Below are 10,441 nucleotides of genomic sequence, written 5' to 3' on the forward strand. Positions count from 1 at the left end.
ACAATCGTTACAGGGTATTATATATAATGCGATATTTTCTATACATACAGTAATGTTTTGATATAACACATCCATTTAAATTAGATATTTCGGAAGGAAAAAAAGATTCAGAAACAGAAAAAGAAAAAGAAATTCAAGATCTTTTATAGATGTTTATAAAATACTTCAACTTTTTTTATTGTCCTTGGTCCTTGTAAGTATTATCATTATATTTAACAGGTGGATTATGTTGCCTTTAGTAATAATATTAAAAAGCCTGTTTAAGATAAATAGAGACTTAAAACGGAAATTTTCGCCTTGATTACATGGTATATCCTCCTCAAAATCGAAATCGTATAAACACAAGTTAAAAGAACTAGGGAATCTAATCTTCCATAAAATTAGAAATAAACTAATATATCAACGACTGATCTGATGATAATAAAAGGAATAAGAAAAACGGATCTCCGAAATAGCAGGAGAAAAGTATATACAGGACTTGTTAGCAGGATGATTTTGATAAAAAGCAACTTAACACCCTCGGGAGCGGCTCAGCCACACAAGACGTGGGCCTTCTGGGGGGCGGTGTAATAACAGAGCCGCCAGCGTAAACGGTCTGGGCCGGCGGACGTGAGCCTCATGCCAACTGTCATTGGGGGTGGCGGTCTGGGGGGTAAACCAACTTCTTGGACGCCATAGTTAGAAATTAGAAAGCCAACTGGAAACTTCTTGTTTTGTTTCCACAACGTGACGCACTCATCCACAGTTTTAACGTAAATATTACATAAAGTTAGTTTATATTATTCTAAAGTGAATAAACACTTTGTATTTGCTATTTTATTGATTTACCATTTTGGAAAAATACTATTTGAATTTTTGATATTTTATATATTCAATAACCTTGCTATTTCTTTATTAACAGATTTGAATGATTTTAGAAAGATTTTTAAGTCAGTTTTGGTTTTAAATATTAAGATATTTTAAAAATGAACTGTTTACTCAACCTCACATTTTATTTTCTGTGTCTTTAACATGAAAACAAAAAAAAGGCGAAAATAAACATAATTTTATTCGGAGATAATTTATATATTTAGAGATTGATTTATGCACCAATTTGTTTCTTGTTTTAGTTATCTACTGATAAATTATCCATTTAATTAGTTTTTAATCAATTGAACGTTTGAATACTTGATTTTTTTATGAAATATATGCATTTCATCAAATACCATTTATTTTATATCTAATAATATAGGCTAGTTTATTAAGGGAAAAGTTCTTTTCAAATCAATTTCTAGGTCTAAAAACTATTATTTATCGTTTTATTGTCAAACTACAATTATTTCCAAAGAAATGTAAATATTAGTTTAGTACCATTACTTACTAATTTGCGTTTAAATTTAAAAATAGTAATGTGTGAGTAATGCTGTTAAAATGCCACCTAATGCTGTTAAAAAATATGGAAAGTCATACTTCGAACAAAGTTTAATTTGTTTTAATGAACAAATAGGCAAAGTTTAGTTTATCAGTTGTTTAGTTTAGTTTAGTTGTATATGATTCACTTTCAAAATATCCCACATAAACATCTAATGTGGTTAATTCACGACACTCTTGTGTGAATTACTCACATCATTGACATCAATCTGATCAATGCTGGTAATGCCATCATAGTTTCATTACCCAAAATTGTGACTGGTCATCATCAACAACTATTTTCAGTCCATAACCCTCAGTAATTAGTCCTTATTTTTCATTAAACACGCTGGTATTGGTATCTCCATTGAATAGTCTCTAGAGTTAAAGCTAATACAATTAGTATTATTCAATAACTATCATTTTCGGTCAAAACTATAGCCCTCTTCCGTACGGTTGAATTTTGTACGAGTACATGTCTCAAAAAGACTAGTCCTAACGCACAATTTAACTCTAATAATTGAATTATTAACAAGTGTTCTAAAACCAGGCGGTGAAATGCATGACGCATACCTGGTTGCGGAGACTTGCCCTGGAGTGACAAGTTGGACCGGGTTATGTGGGACTGCCTCTGGGCTTACCAATACAATAAACCGAAACCGCCTCACAGTTGACCCCTGTGGGTCGCTACTGCTACTGCACTAATTTTGGGGATATGGCACCCGCTGATCGGGCAGCCGTTATTGGGCACGAGGACCCGGCGATTGTATTGTTTCAGTCATATGGTGGCAAAAGTTATGACTGCAGCGACGGATGAGGTCGCTTCAGCCTGGAAAAGGGTGGGGAGGTTAGGGGTGATGCGGTGACTAAGTGACTAAGCTCCCAACATGTCGACCAGCTCGCGAACAAGCGCGTTTTCAGAAGAACTTGAGCTGAGTTGTTGTTTGTGGAATGATTGAGATATGAAGTGCTTGATTTCTGGAGTGTCAGTTTCCCTATCAGTTTGATTATTTCCGACAAGCCATGGAGCGTTTAAGATTCTCCTGAGGAGCTTATTTTGGAAAACTTGAAGCCATTTGAACTGGTTGGGTGTAACAAACTTGAAGCAGACATTAGATACGTAGAGGAGTACGGACCGAATTAACATCTTGTAAAATAAGCATTTGTTGGAGATGGAGATTCATTCCTTAACTAAAATAGTATTTTAAAGTAAATCAATAGTTTTGCATGTTAAACTCTTTCACATTTCTTCTGCATGAATTCGGCATCAGCAGTTCACTTCAATCATTGAAAATTCACTTAGATAGGCCATTTTCCTCTAAATAATTCTACTCATATGTTGCTTATATGAAAATATATCTGCACCTGTATCATTTATTATTAAGCAATGAAGATTTGGAATAATTTAGAATGATTTATGAACTTAAATATTCATTGTTCTAAAAGAAAATTAATTTTTAAAATATATATGTTAACTCAGTTTTACTAACATTTACTTTTAACTTTCAAGTTTCGTTTGGGATTAGTAGGATCCTGATATAATTTTCCATTATACAGAATGGACTGTAGGTATAGATTTTGAAATAAAAATATGATATTTAATATGATATAAATTTGTTACGTTATATAGAGGATTATGAAAATATAAAGGTTAATTATTAACCGAAAATATAGATTAAGATGTAAAACTACAACTAAACCACTATGAATATAAAAAAAACAATTTAAAAAAAACTTCTAACTTGACTACCATAGTTACTGATTATTCAATTTCAAATAATTAAGTCGGTCTTTACCATGACTGGAGATACAGGAAGGATGTAGATTACGTCAGTGACCAACATTAAAACGACCACAGCTGAATTATGACTGTTTTGATAATTTCCAGTGGTCCGCAGGAGTTAATCTAAAAGAGGAGCGGACGACGACCGATTTTTAATTAGGAAATTTTAATCAGCGCTACTCATTTACGACTCCGAGGGGGTTCGGTTCTGCAAAATGGATCCAGTCCTAATCAAACAGTGATCTCGGCTTGTGCCGGATTAGGGACGTGTTAAAAGTTGCTACTCGTTTGTTTTATCGTCGTACAGGGATTCCGTTATGCAAGGAAACATGTTCATATTATGTCGCTCATAAAAGACCGATCAATATACATTTTCGGTCTAATTTGCTTGAAGATATAAAAATACTGAAGAAAACAATATGGTAAATAGCTTTTAAATTCTAACCATAAATACTCATACTAAATTTTTTCACAAAACGAAAACAAATATTTCGTCCAATATAAGCTCGCATCATTACGACATCGAATTTCCAATTGCTGTTTGCATTGTTTTCCGTTTTATTAATTCCGTTTAAGAACATACCGCATTTTTCCTTGTAACTTTATTCTAGTTAAAAAGATACACTACGTTGTCTGATTCGTTCGAACTTGCGTATAAATTTCGCCTGGATATCAGCGAAATTATTTAACAAATTAGTGATAACAATTAGAAGTTATAAACTAACTGACAAACGCAGTTATAGCGCTTTGATTGTTTTGATAAAATTTAAATTCTTGCTTCATATTTGTGATTACTCTTCGAACTATCGTATTCTCAAATGAAACTTGGAGCCACTCATGGCAGAACGACAATAATATAGCGAAAATACAACAAAAGTTGATGGAAAAACGTAAAAGGTATGAATGAAGGACTGCTTGAACTTGCGGAAAGAAATATTGTCTACAATAAAAACTTGTAAAAAAGTTGACCACTACATAAAAAACTTACCTAGAATTCTACCTCATGGGTGTTGTGGAAAATAGTTCAATGTAAATATAATAAAACAACCCTACACTACACACTGTTGTGGCTGTCCTTCGACTATATAAGCATTAGATGCACTGCAATATTAAAATGAATTATATCCGATAACATTATTTTATTTCATTATTTAGGATATTTTTAAATTAGAAGCTTATTATGTCAAAGCCAAAATAACTAAAGGCAGAATTGATGGAACAACATTTATTGTGTTGTATTATTATCTATTATTTTCTGATATCTGTTCTATTATTTTCTTACTTGTTATAGTCTGCAAAGTAACGCCCACCTACTCATCGAACACAAACACAAACAAATGAGAAGGTCGGTTAAAAATGCTCATTCGTCTATTTTTTCAACACTGTCAATAATAATGTTTGTTTGTCAAATTAAATAACCCTAGAATAATGACGAATCACAGGATGATCTACCTTTGCAATAGTCATATATTTAGTTACAATACTTCTCTGCCAACTATCATGCAGTGAAAGTTATCTGGTTGAGTATTCTAACATTTACAATTACAAATACTATTCCGTATATATTATTTCAGCCTTTTCTAGAAAATATATTTAAGACCAAATTACAAATTTTCTAGAATTAATAGCGCATCTGACAAAGTAAATATACCGTACTTATATGACCCTTTTTGCTAATATCCAACTGAAACAGCTTGAAGATGCCAAATACCGCTCCTGTAACAAAATATATAAATATTTTAATTACTTAAAAAAATAATTTTACAAGATGATGAACTACTTAAGAAAGATCGAAATGAACGCAGTCAAAACTACATTTCACACATAACTGAACACACATGGTTGACCCACAGCACACATGAATTAATCATCTATATCAGGATAGGCAATTCAATTCCATCCGTTAAAAATAAAACAATAGCACCCTTTTTAATTATTTATATTTAATTATTTGTTAGCATTATGCTAGAGCATATTTCCTTAACTTAAAATACTGTAAGTAAATAAGTAATGAAGTTATGTTCTTACGGATTTACAGAAAACTTACAAATTAACAAAAAGATAAAAATTGATTGTTTTTTTGTTGATGCTTTAAGAAGGCAGTTACTATAGTGGGTTTTTCGTCAAATTTGTTTCTGAAACGGGAAATAGTTTCAAAGTGTATCGGTGCGCTGAAGGTGAGTGCGCCGTATATGGATTATGTGTGAGTAATGTCAGAATTAATTTCCTAATTTTTTCCCAAAAATTTGGAACTGGTATTGACCAGACAACCGTAGAAAAAATCAATTGATTGATTGAAAAATATCGAAGTAGGCCGATATATTTCATCTTGGAACGTCACTATGTGGATAAAATCCACTATAAAACAGTTTTAAATGAGCTGATTGAATCTAACCAAACCATCACTAGAAGATACAATCCTCTGCTATCAAGGACTAATGATATTGAAGCAGACAATAAAAAAGAGGCAGAATTGATTAATAGGAAGGCATTGTCTTGTGTTAGAGCAAGGTTGGACTACATCTTTAGTTTTTGAAGTTTTAATCTACGCTCAACTCTTAAAAATCGATGTAAAATGTCTTAAAACGAATTATGTGTCAAATTATGAAAATGGTCTCATCAGTAAATGTTATATGTTCTGAATATGGGGCGACCTAATTTTCTTCTGAAGCTGAGAAGTTGCAATAGAGGAAGTTTGTGTTTTATTTAAGTCAAGCCATATTATATTAATTAATGCAAAAATTACAAATGGTAATTAAGGCCTAAATGATGCAAAGCAAATAAAGAAAAATATAGAAAAAGAGAATTTCATATATAATTAATTATTTTCTGTTTAAAAGCATTAAAATAATTTTATGATTTAAATCAGCCTTTTCCTCTGAATCCAAAGACCATTAAGCAGCTTCAGTTGCAAACTGCTTGAAATTAATGTACTGAATTCAAAAGTTATATGTTTATGTGAAAGCTTAAATTAAGTGTTATCACTTACAATGTTAAACAGTTTTGCAAAATGACACTTTACAAAAACTAATTTTAACAACTACTTACTATGTCTTAGCCCCAATAAAAATATTATAAAAGTTATATATTAATTGCAATTTTAAATATGGAAATTCGATAAGAAAAAGTTCGATAAACAGTCATGTCATATTAATAGTTAGATATGTTAATATAAGCCGTTAAAAATAATTAACTAGAATATTTCAAGATTTTGCGTTTTAACTAATAAATGGGTTTAATAGTATTGATATGTAAATATCAGTATATAATTGTTTAGCTTGAGACTGACTGTTTTAAATCTCAACTCAAGGGAAAACAACTATGTTTTTATGTTGTTGCTGTTGTTCCTCGTTTCTTTTTTTAGAAAAAGTCGTGCTCTTGTACAAAGCTTCGCTTCTAATTTGAGAGCGTGACCCAAGCGACAAACGAAGGGGGATAGGTTGATGTACGTGCCTGCCACTTGACACCGCCACGTCTACCCCATTTGGAAAACTACCCCCAAAGGGTTGATATAATTCATTAGATGCCGTGTTGTCTGTGGCTAAGTGTCCTGAAATCCATCTCACGTTCATACGCGTGCTGTTATCCAGAGTTTGTGTGAAAGTATAATGAGCTGGACCTGGATTGATATCGCTTTACTTTTATATAGGGCACTATGCAAATTTTTATCCGGTTATGGCCAAGAATAAATCAACAATAAAAGAACACAAAATATGTTTGATTTATTCGAATTCCTTATGATAATAACTGTAAATGAACAGAATAGTCGAACAGAAATATATAACTCAAAAGAGGAAAATAGTTTGAACGCATATCATCCAAAAAATAAATTTCATGTTGGATTAGTAGAATAAGTGCGATTTCCGTAGTGCTCGGTTCAACCTGATCAATTATATAGTAAAGGATACGAGGAACGCCCAATATATATCCAAGATGACACATATGGTATAGCAAAATACACAACACACCTTCACAGATGATACAGCATTATCAGCAGTGGATAAAAACAAAGAAGCATCTATAAATAAACTACAGCAGCTAGCGATAATAAACTGAACCTATCTACTCTATCAACAAAGGACTAAACAACCCACCGTGTGAAGGTAGCCATATAAACATTTTAAGCCAAGTAGCAAACTAAAATGGCAATGCTCTACTATATGAGAAAACTTTACACATGATATTGAATATCAAATTAAAATAGAGAGAGAATGTGAATATTGACTTCTTGGAAGGAAATTTAATATGTGTTAGTACATAATAAGATTACAGTCAAATACTAAAACTAAACCAATATGGTGAAATTACAGCAAGGAAACAATAATGAAAATGCAGATATTTAAGCACCAATTGTTGCATAGTGCAGTGAAAGAGGTCAGTACGCAAAGAAGACCTGATGAATAAAAGAAAAATTAGAAGCTCTGAAGCTACTAGATGTATAACACTTCGTCGCAGGCTAAAGAGGGCCAAACTCTGGGCGTTCCAAACAATCAACGTTCAATTTTTTGATTCAGTTCATATAAAACCAATTTTCTTTATTTGAGTAACATTCAATAACTATAGACAAAATTTAATTACTTATAGAGTCATTTATAAAGTAAATGTAAATTTCTTTTGTATCTGACACTGAATCATCATCTAATAGCCGCAGCCTTTTATTAAACTTAACAATTAAATTTAAAGTCCTAATCCTAACCATTTGATTTGAATTAAATTCGGCATAACTTCCTTCAAATTAATTCAATAAATGCAAGTGTATGACATATTTGATTGATATAGAGCTGTTAATACTTGTATGTCAATTGTAATTTTAATATCATGTTACATCAGGTAATTGTAATAATTATTTAGTAATGTCCTACTTCCATTAAAAATTTAAAAGATTATAAGTCATATCAATGTATATACCAGGAATACTGATATGATCTTATAGTATAATAATACGTTTTAATCAACTTAGATCTCCGATAATTAGGGTAAGAAAAAAATATTGCGCTTTAAAAAGATCTTTGGAGAATTTTTATACAATGCACACTAATCAAAATATATTTTACAACTTTTTAATGGCGATATCGTATCGAAAGAACGATGCTGGTTTAACAGCGATCGAATCATCAATCCACACTCACTTCTGCGGTACATGTACGAAAATTGAAACAATACAGAGACTAGCATGACCCCTGTGGATGTATTAGACGCAGAATCGTTAAGTGTTCCATATTTTTAAGAGAGATACGTCAGCAGGTTTCAGATCAGAGAATTTTTTGTCTGCATCCGCGAAGAGATATATCCCGAATATTTACATATATGGAACAAAAAAGAAAGGACTACGTTGGTATAGTTTACACTTGCCAACTTGAAATAATCCAATTTAATCAACTCAAAATCACAAGTAACATACAGAACTCTACACCAATGATAAAGCCATAACGTTTTCCCTTGGTAACCCGAACAAGGTATTTATAATTGCAACAGACTCAACGACATTACTAAAAGTCATTAAATATATTTACCCTTACTACCCATTGGAAACGTTTATTTTAGTGAAACTGCAAACCTAAGACGAGAGCATCCGAACAACATATAGTTGTCTCATTTATATGGCTACCGTCACTCAGGGGAATTGTGGACAGTGGCTGTTTCTTTCAGGCGAACGGACGGACTCTCATGAGGAATCCGTATCTTTGTGGAGGAAGAACTTAGACGTTTCTTTACTTCCATCTTTGAAAAGATGGACCAACTTAACCAGGATCTGTTAGTGGAGAACAACCTATATGAAATCAAAAATACCTATTATTAAAAAATATATAAATTAGATATCTTTCTTTATATTTATTAGATATCAGTCTTTCACAATTCTTATAATGTTTGAACGATGAGGCTGTAAGAGGTAGACATGGGCTGCCTCTCCGTCTGTTACTTTCTATTGCTAATATTTCTTACAACAACACAATTTGTTCAATTGATGCCCGTGGATTTATAGAGTCACAATTCAATTTTATTACTACTGCATTGTTAAAATTATTTGAAATGGCATCATCAGTCTATTGTCGATGTTATTGTCCTTCCTGTCAGTTTCAACAACTATTTAAACTGGGTTATCGACATAGAAGTCTGTGTCATTGACAGCAAAAGCATCATTTTTAATTCCTTGAAACCAAAATCGACAACGAGATATGACTCAACAGTATAGGCAACTATCAGTTGCTAAAAGTATCTGATGGGCTTCAGCAATAGATTTTTTTTTCAAGTCCAACAACAAAAGTAATAAATATCGAAAATGCAATTTTAAGGTTTCCATGATTAGCATTTATATATTCTGAATGTATACTAAATAAAAAGTTATTATTTTATGTATACAAATTTCAAAACCATCGAGTTTAACAATTATGTTAGGTAGTTAAACTGTTGTTTACATTGATATTGGCAATAGATATCGCTTATGTACAGACCTATCATATAATGATACCAATCAGAAATGAATAGTAGTACTATTTGTAATATTAAGTAGGTTTAAAAGAGTTTTTAATATTCAGTTTTCTCTTTATAAATTTAATCAGGTTGAAGCATTTATTAACATTACAAATGACATGGAATCATCAGTTGAACTAAAAATAATACTTTTCCACTGATTAAAATTGCGTTTTCTTTTCAAGACCGCGCGAAGTACGCACCCCAATCTACCTCTCATCGAAATATTTCCATTTTAATTCGACATCGGTCGCTACCTATCCGAGCCTAAACGCTTGAAAAGAGAGACAATACCGTCAAAGCAAAGAAGTCACGGGGATTTTCGATCCCCCTTCGGCCTACAAACGACAAAATTTAACTACAGAGTAACCGAATAAATGCTCCGCCGCCGCCGCCCCCGCCCCCTTTCCCCTAACCGACCGAGGTCCCCACGTCGAAATTAATGCGAACGAAACAATAAAGCAAACCGGATGAAAACGATCCAATTTCCATATAAAGTAGCTGAAAGAGAGAGGAACCTGGAAAAGGTACGTACTATATAGGCAACGTGTCGATTTGCGAGCGGTATATATACAATTTTCAGATGGGAGTTATTTAAGAGGAAATATTATGCAAAGCCTCTAAGTAGAAAAATATTTTCATTGGCAATTTTAACAAAAACGTAAATTTCAGTATGGCGAATAAATTATTTGCAAATAACATAAGCTTTATTCTGCCGGAGATATATTTGAAATCTTGCATAAATGGCATTAGTTCGGATATGTTTGCCAAATGGAGAATGAACGAATTCCCAACAAA

The 10,441-nt window shown here is 32.2% G+C and overlaps 1 pseudogene; it reads left to right on the forward strand.

Annotated features, from left to right (window-relative positions):
• The first annotated feature begins 8,297 nt into the window (after positions 1 to 8,297).
• On the forward strand, positions 8,298 to 8,397 carry LOC143189436 (uncharacterized; annotated as a pseudogene).
• Positions 8,398 to 10,441: the final 2,044 nt, after the last annotated feature.

This window comes from Rhynchophorus ferrugineus, unplaced genomic scaffold, assembly GCF_030347505.1.
Source record: "Rhynchophorus ferrugineus isolate W39M unplaced genomic scaffold, kcgeb_rfMv2 rfM1, whole genome shotgun sequence".
NCBI classification, from domain to species: domain Eukaryota; kingdom Metazoa; phylum Arthropoda; class Insecta; order Coleoptera; family Curculionidae; genus Rhynchophorus; species Rhynchophorus ferrugineus.